This window comes from Coenobita brevimanus, chromosome 23 (assembly GCF_032717465.1).
Source record: "Coenobita brevimanus isolate Jiangsu-jjx chromosome 23, ASM3271746v2, whole genome shotgun sequence".
In the NCBI taxonomy this organism is placed as follows: domain Eukaryota; kingdom Metazoa; phylum Arthropoda; class Malacostraca; order Decapoda; family Coenobitidae; genus Coenobita; species Coenobita brevimanus.
This window is the reverse complement of record NC_136976.1, coordinates 12,509,861-12,518,728: the sequence shown is the minus strand read 5'-3', so window position 1 is coordinate 12,518,728 and position 8,868 is coordinate 12,509,861. Positions and strand designations below refer to the sequence as shown.

Genomic DNA, 8,868 nt, shown 5'->3' with positions numbered 1-8,868 from the left:
ATATTTTGACTGTTACTTATTAATTATGTCTACTATTACTACACTTGATGAAGCCAAGGACTTTTTGTCAAATGTGCAAACAGTGTGCGATATAGAAAACAGAACAAAGAATGAACTTAAGCTTGTTGCTCAACAATTGGGAATTGCAGTTCACTCTCATCATTCTAAGGATCAAATTATTGGCATGATTAATAAAAGCTTGTTTAATGTAACTCCTCCAAATGAGCAAACGCAGATTGAATTAGCTAAGTTACAGCTAGCTCTGCAGGAGGCTCGTGCTAAAGAAGCTGAATTTCAGGCAATTGCTAAGCAGGCGGAGTCTCAGGCTCGTATTCAGGAGGCTGAATTTCAAGCACGTGCTAAGGAGGCTGAGTCTCAGGCTAAGGAGGCGGAATCTCAGGTTCGGATTCAGGAGGCACAGATACAGGCACAAGTTGAGCTTGCCAGGATTCAGGCAGACCATGAGTATCGCATGAAACAAGGTGGAACTGTATCATCTTGCTCTGATGATTTTGATGTGGCTAAAAATGTTAAACTTGTCCCTCCTTTTAATGAATCTGATTTAACAAAGTATTTTCAGTTGTTTGAGAGGGTAGCTACAGGTTTTAATTGGCCTAAGGAGTATTGGCCAGTACTCCTTCAAACTGTTCTCACCGGTAAAGCTCAAGTAACTTATGCATCTTTGCCTCAGGATCAGTCTGATAATTATGATGTAGTTAAGAGCTTGATTCTTAAGGCCTATGAGCTTGTTCCTGAAGCTTATAGAGTAAAATTTAGGACAACTTACAAGCAAGATAAGCAATCCCATGTTGAGTATGCAAAAATCAAAGAAGATCTGTTAGAGCAGTGGTTAAATTCTAAGAATGTGGATTCTGATTTTGACAAATTTAAGCAGATGATTTTGCTGGAGGACTTCAAAAGGTGTATTTATAAAGATGTAAGCCTATATCTTGATGAGAAAAGAATAGATAATTTGTCTGATGCTGCAGTTTTAGCTGATGAGTATGTTCTCACTCACAAGAGATATTCTAGAGAAAAAGGGAAAGCTGAGAGTAAGTACGTTGCCTCTACTCAGAGTACAGGTAACAGGAAAGAGAATAAGGATGATGTTTCTCAGGAAGTAAATACCAGCTTCACCTCTAGATTTCAGAAAAGTAAATGTACTTATTGTAGTAAGCTTGGTCATACTACGGAGAGATGTTTCAGGAGACAGCGTGATGTGAACAAAAAGGAGTCTTTAAATATTCAGTCAATTGGTCTAGTGTCCACTCTTGAGAGTTCCCAGAATTCTTTAACTGAGTTAACTGAACCTGCTTTGAGGGGTAACTTAAATTCTCATGATGGAGCTCCTCTTTTGAGCAGTAACGTGGGTGACACTCTCAAGAGTTCATGTGCTAATTTCCTGTCTGATGGTTTTGTCAGTCCTCTGGACAGTAATGACAGGAAATCAGTTAAAATATATCGTGATACAGGTGCTTGCCAATCCCTTATGCTGACCAGTGTTCTAGGCTCTAATGTTAATTCCTCTGATGAAACTGTAATCTTACAAGGTGTAGGGAATAATTACTTCTCTGTCCCTCTGTGCAGAGTGAATTTAGAGTCTGGTTTTGTTAATGGTTCCGTTATGGTTGGGTTGGTTGAGACACTCCCAATGTCAGGTGTAACTTTCTTACTTGGAAATGATATTGGTGGAAGTCAAGTGTGTCCAGCTCCTCAGTTGTCTAGTGAGCCAGTGGCTGCGGCCCAGGATTGTGATGTCCCTGATGTGTTCCCTGCATGTGCTGTCACTAGGGCTAAGTCTAAAGTTACTGGTGATTTAGAGGATGATGATGATGATGATGTTATCCTAGCTGACACTTTTCTTGCTAATTTGGACCATTCACCAGATGAGGCAGTGCCCCGTAGTGTTGATAATTTGTCTCGTCAAGAGTTGGTTGAGTTGCAGGTTGCTGACCCTGAGTTGAAAGGTCTAGCTAACTCTGCTTGCAGTGAGGAAGAGTCAGCTGGTGCTCCTACTTGTTATTATGTAAAGTCAGGAGTACTTATGAGGAAGTGGAGACCCCCAACAGCATCAGCCGACTGTGAATGGGAGGTTGTACATCAAGTTGTCATCCCTCGTGTTTGTAGGCAGGATATCATTCGAGTGGCTCATGATTCCAGTCTGGCAGGACACCTTGGAGTGAGGAAGACTGTGGCACGCATTTTGAAACACTTCTACTGGCCAGGTATCTTCAGGGATGTTTCCTGGTATTGTAAGTCTTGTCACACCTGTCAAGTTGTGGGGAAGTGTAATCAGACCGAAAAGGTTGCACCTCTAGTTCCCATTCCTCCTTTTGAGGCGCCTTTCACCCGTGTGTTGGTGGATATTGTGGGCCCTCTTCCTAAGACTTCTTCAGGATTTTCTTATGTGTTGACCATGATTGATATGGCTACTCGTTATCCTGAAGCCATTCCACTTAGAAACCTCTCAGCAAAGAACGTGGTTAAGGAAATGCTGGGGTTCTTCACAAAGTTTGGTCTGCCTAAGGAGGTACAGTCCGACCGGGGAAGTAATTTCATGTCAAATGTTTTCAAGCAGTCTCTGAAAGAGTTGGGCATCACCCAGATCACGTCTTCAGCTTACCATCCCCAGACCCAAGGAGCGTTGGAGAGATATCATCAAACACTCAAATCGATGCTCAAGAAATACTGTTTGGAACATCAGAAAGACTGGGATAAAGGTCTTCCATTCGTTGTGTTTGCCGCAAGAGAATCTCCAAATGAATCACTGGGCTTCTCACCTTTTGAACTACTGTTTGGCCATGAAGTAAGAGGACCCCTTAAGCTACTCAAGGAATGCTGGCTGTCGGAGGAAGATGACGTCAACCTGCTGGAGTATGTGATGAATTTCAAAGAACGGCTGTCCACTGCTTTACAGCTGGCGAGAGAGAATTTAGGAGCTGCTCAGGAGAAGATGAAGACTTGGTATGATAAGAAGTCCAGGTTACGCCACTTTCAGCCAGGAGATCAGGTTTTGATTCTGCTACCAGTTCATGGGCAACCTCTTCAAGCCAAGTTTAGTGGCCCTTATTTCGTGGAGAAGAAACTCAGTGATGTCAGCTATGTCATCGCCACACCAGATCGTAGAAAGAGCAAGCAACTATGTCACATCAACATGCTAAAGTTATATCACAGGCGGGACGAAAATAATCCAGTCTGCACTGTAGCTGTTCCACCCGAGTCTGCAAGTGAAGCTCTCCCATGCAGTATGAGCCTGAGTGATAGTTTGGGGAAGAATCCTGATATCATGAATGATCTCCAGACTAAGCTTTCTCATCTACCTCCCAAGGAAAGGCAGGAGTTTTCGGCATTACTGCAGGAGTACCCGCAAGTGTTCCGTGCTACTCCAGGAAGAACCACTGTGTTGATGCATGATGTCGATGTTGGAGACGCAAAGCCAATTAAATTGCCTCCTTACCGTGTGAACCCAGTGAAAGTTCCTCTCATCCAGAAGGAGCTTGGCTACCTGTTGGACCACAAGATGATTGAGCCCTATCAGAGCGAGTGGAGTTCTCCTGTCACTCTAGTCCCTAAGCCAGGTGGGTCACAGCGGCTTTGCATTGACTACAGACGTGTTAATCAGATAACTAAAACAGACACTTACCCTCTCCCTCGTGTGGAAGATTGCATAGACAAGATCGGAAAGGCTAGGTACATAAGTAAGTTTGATTTGTTAAAGGGATACTGGCAAGTACCTATGACTGAACGTGCTAGGGAGATCTCATGTTTTGTAACATTAGGAAAGGCTTTTGCATGTTCAGTAATGCCGTATGGTATGAAGAATGCACCAGCCACATTTCAGAAGCTCATGAATGTTGTAACAGAGGGTTTGGCAGGGTGTGTTGTTTATATTGATGATGTATTAATCTTCAGTGACAACTGGAAAGATCACCTATGCCATGTCAGTAAATTTCTTGACCGTTTGGTTCATGCTAATCTTGTAGCTAATTTATCAAAGTGTGAGTTTGGTCAAGCTAAAGTTCAGTACCTTGGGTATGTAATTGGTGATGGATATGTTGCACCACCAGGAGCTAAGGTTCAGGTTATAAGTGATCTTCCCAGACCTAAAAGTAGGAAAGAGCTACAAAGATTTTTGGGAATGGTAGGTTATTACAGGAGATTTGTTCTTAACTTTTCTATTCTTGTATCACCACTTACAGACCTACTGAAAAAGGGAGTTGAATTTGTCTGGACCGATAACTGTGAATCCTCTTTCAACAAACTTAAAGCTATTCTATTAAGTCAGCCAGTGCTCGCTACTCCAAATTTTGCTAAGCCTTTTAAGATGGCTGTTGATGCAAGTGATACAGGAGCTGGGGCTGTTTTGCTGCAAGAGGATGATCAGGGTATTGAACACCCTGTATCTTATTACAGTAAGAAGTTCACTCCACCTCAAAAGAACTACTCCACTATTGAGAAAGAGCTTTTGGCCTTGATTTTGGGTTTACAGCATTTTTCATTTTATTTGTGTTCTGGTTTTGACCCCATAGTCATTTATACCGATCATAACCCACTGAAATTCCTTAGTAAGTTTAAAGATAAAAATCAGAGATTGACAAGATGGAGTCTACTTCTTCAGGAGTATTCATTAGACATACAACATGTCAAGGGGAAAGAAAATGTTATTGCAGATTGCTTATCTAGACTTTAGACAGATTGTTTAGAGTAATAAGAAATTTCCTTTGTAAATTTCTTTTTCTTTGTGGGAAGGTGTTACATAGCCTATGGTTTCATCATCCTTTGTGTAATTTTAACGCACAGTTGCTGCATGTTTGATCACGAGCGTGTTCTGCCTCAGTCCCCCCCTTCTACCGTTATAGTAGAGTAAGTCGACATCTCTGTTATCCAGAGCGGATTGTCATCTCTTTGTCCCCATGGCTTCATTTGCGCGTCCTCATTACAAGTTGTATCAGGCTCTGCCGGCCCCTATATAATGAGCTCAGTCTCTGCATCATTGCCACTTAGATCTGCTCCTCACTTTGTTCACATCTCTGTCCTCCCCTATACAGATATTATTATTGTGAGTGCTCAAGAAATCTCCAACCATCTAGCAGCTGTGTGTAATTTGAGTATTACTGTTATTGCATTTTTTTCTTGTACTGTATAGCATAAGTTTAATTTGTAGGCTTAGTGAAGTTTTTGTAATTCATGTATGGATCTTTATGTCAGTCATTTTTGATAATAGTTTGTATCTGTAATAATTTATCTGGCATTCACTGAGTATTATCTGGTATCTCATTTTATCAGGGCTGACTTAGATAAATTTACTCTTGCTAACTTCGTGTTAATAGAGGCTATTGCAGTTAACCATATATTTAACCTGTTTATTTGCCATTACATTATCCTTATGAGTTCTGAATGTTTTGTTGTTAGTTTGTGCATTAAACTTTAACTTGTAATTTTACCTAACTCTTTTGTTTTGAACCTGGAACTTTACGGGACAGTAGTGACTCTTCGTATTCTCACTTAAAGTGTACATTATCTTTCTCTGTTCCGTAACAATATATATATATATATATATATATATATATATATATATATATATATATATATATATTTATATAGTATATGGAATATATATATTTATATATGTGCTAAAAGATCTGACTCGCCAAAATGGTTCGACTGCAATAGTGCCATAGCAAGGACCCAAATGTCTTTAGCATATAATTCATTGTTTAAAGAAAAATACATATCGAATCCCTCAGTCACTTTAAAATTGTTAGGAACCACGCAAAAGCAACGATAATTCTCGCCAGTTCAGACTTTCCATACAACCAAGCATCCAGACCATTAAATTAATAATATTACTAAATAGAATGCTTTGATCAACTTTCAGTCTTTTCAACAGTGACATTAACAAGTCTTCACCCATTTCCCCACTAAGATCTTCACATGGAAACATTGTAAAGGACCTTCGTGGAGAAGCTAACATTCTTGCCAGTACGTTTGTCAGAAATTCTACCTTAGAGCAAGTCATTCAGAACGTTCCTTTACTAGAACTTGACTCTCCCAAAACTGCTGCCCTCAAAATACAAACTAAAGACGTAAAATGTATCCGAAACAATTCACCAATCAGTTTAACTTAATTTGTCTTTATTTCTCTGTTCTTGTTTTAAAATGTGGCCTATCTATCTATCTATCTACCTATCTATTTATCTATATGCACAGAGATAGATGAATAGACAGATAAATACAGATATAGCCTATATGAGATAGGCAAATATTTGTGTGCGTGTGTGTGTGTGTGTGTGTGTGTGTGTGTGTGTGTGTGTGTGTGTGTGTGAGAGAGAGAGAGAGAGAGAGAGAGAGAGAGAGAGAGAGAGAGCAATGTATGAGGCACGAATGTGAAGATAAAGAGATGATTGGTTATAGACACAGGCATCAAGTAAGGAGATCTATGGGGAAATACCTAGACGCCCAGTAGGAGGTAACTAAAACTGGAGGGAGTATCACGGTGGTGGGCAGATGGGTAGACAGTCTCATAGATATATACGGTAGACGTATAAATGGATGAGGGCAGAAATTAATACAGTTTCGTTTGCATGAATATAGCGGAATTACTAATTAGACTATATTATAGATTGATGTAGACAGAGTTATTTCTAATTACCCAAAGTTTTAAGAACTATTTGTCAAACTGTAGGTGTTATCTAGTAACTCTAGCATAGTTCCTTGTAGATTTCTGGACAGTTTGTGTTCAAAATGGAGGCAGCGACATTCAAATAGCATCAGGAAATAAATAAAGCTATCATACATTTTTTAAGCATGATAAGCAATTTTTTTTTTTCCCCCATTCACAGTGTCCCATCGGCCACTTCATCGCCCACCCACCCCCCATCTCTCTCTCTCTCTCTCTCTCTCTCTCTCTCTCTCTCTCTCTCTCTCTCTCTCTCTCTCTCTCTCTCTCCATATTCTTTGCTCCCTCCCACCACTACTCTAGCACTTCTCTCACTGGCACATTGCCACCACCATATACCAGTACAGTATCTTTTACTAACTCCACGGGTGGGTTCACGACCGGTGGTAAGTCAGCGTCAAGTGTACCTATGCTGTCTTTATGGCCTATCCTGGATATACCCAATACCCAAGAGGACAACATTCGCATTATATTCTTGCTGTAACCAGACAGTTTTACTGAGTTTAGGACAGCCACCAGTCTGGAAGTAGTTTACTCGTATTTTTTAACTGAATTATTCCCTCCACAACCTTCGGCGTATTTCAGTTTCTAAGCTGAAAAAAGGTTTAGTGGAAGTAGGAATAAAATGAGAAGTACACATCTGTTTATAATCAATTAACCATGAGGACATCGTCTGCAACTTATTCTTGCTGACACCACACAATTTTACTAAGCCTAGTCATTAGTTAGTGAGTGTACTCAGTCCATCGTAACGGGCTATTCTAAAGTACATACCCCGTATCCCAGAGCACGTCATTTTGTACCTTTTTTTTCGCTGCTACCAGGCTAGTTCATTCAGGTATACGAAAACACCCAAGTCGTATAGGGGATTAATACTGGTTAAACTCACATTTAATACTGGTTCAACTCTCTCTTTTAATACTGGTTCAACCCTCCCTTTTAATACTGGTTCAACCCTCCCTTTTAATACTGGTTCAACCCTCTCTTAAATTTCAGCTTGCGATAGAATGGATATTTCGCCAAAATATCATGCTGAAGTCAAAATATTTTCACGATAGAGCACTAAAATGCTTCGAGACCTTTATGGGAGATTTCTTTAAAAATAACGACGTGCAGGCTATACTGATATGTTGTCAAATTATACTGCACACACGGATGTCAAGAAAGTAAATTCATCATTTACCTGGAATTTTACCTGTGCCAGTGTTAGCTAGAATAAAATAATAGTGTCCAGACCATAGATGAGATAATGACATGTGTATTGCTTGTTTATTATTCGTTTCTTTGTCTTGCTTCCTGAAAACAAATACCACTTGTAAAATATTTGAAAAGGGTTTGACTTTGAGAATTTGTATTTGTGTACTGTTTTAACCCTTTCAAGAAAGACAACCGTAGTACATTATTCTACTTAAGCTACTTCCAAGCTAATTTATGGGACTGACAGGACATGATAGGAGTCAGAAAGAGCAAATATTCTTCACCATTTGCCCTTATTTTATTTCACGTAACGCCACAACGGTTTAATAAACTGACAGTGCGCCAAAAGGGCCTGAGAGAGTTAATTTCACTGTAACCAGCAAACCGCATTTACTTTAACATCGTTTTAACAAAATTGGAGTGAACGCTGATGCAGCCACGGTAGGGATCATCACAAAGCTACAAAATCCGGGAAACCTCATGTTTCATTCATTCATTCATTGCCAGACGCCATGTATCCCAAACGGGGTGGCCAAGGGCTTAGAGTTAATTTTTTTACAGGGAGGAGCACTAATCCTCCACCAACCCCACTTGACACGTAGAGATGCCAACAGCATCTGGTGTTCCCAGGCGGTCACCCATCCAAGTACTAACCAGACCCAACGTTGCTTAACTTCACTGATCGGATGGGAAGCGGTGTACTCAACGTGGTATGGCCGTTGGCAAACCTTAGGAAATCAATAAAAGTATGCTGCCAGCATATTATATATCGAAACATACTGCCTGGAAATCAACACTGCCATTTGGACTGCAGTTCATTAGTTGCATTCACCCACTGAAAACAATTAGCCTGTACATATCTCACTGCCACACAGATTTACTCACAGAAAGCTCGCTCATACCTGCTTATCCATATATACATTCATAAGCATCCATACTCCCGCCCAGAATAAACGTTTAGTTACTCGTTTTCCAAAGTAACTTCACCATCG

The 8,868-nt window shown here is 40.3% G+C and overlaps 1 non-coding gene across 1 annotated transcript; it reads right to left on the bottom strand.

Moving 5' to 3' along the window:
- Positions 1 to 8,481: 8,481 nt before the first annotated feature.
- LOC145393168 (5S ribosomal RNA) lies at positions 8,482 to 8,600 on the bottom strand. Its single transcript, XR_013896144.1, has one exon. It is a non-coding gene; the product is annotated as a 5S ribosomal RNA (ribosomal RNA).
- Between the last annotated feature and the right edge of the window lie 268 nt (positions 8,601 to 8,868).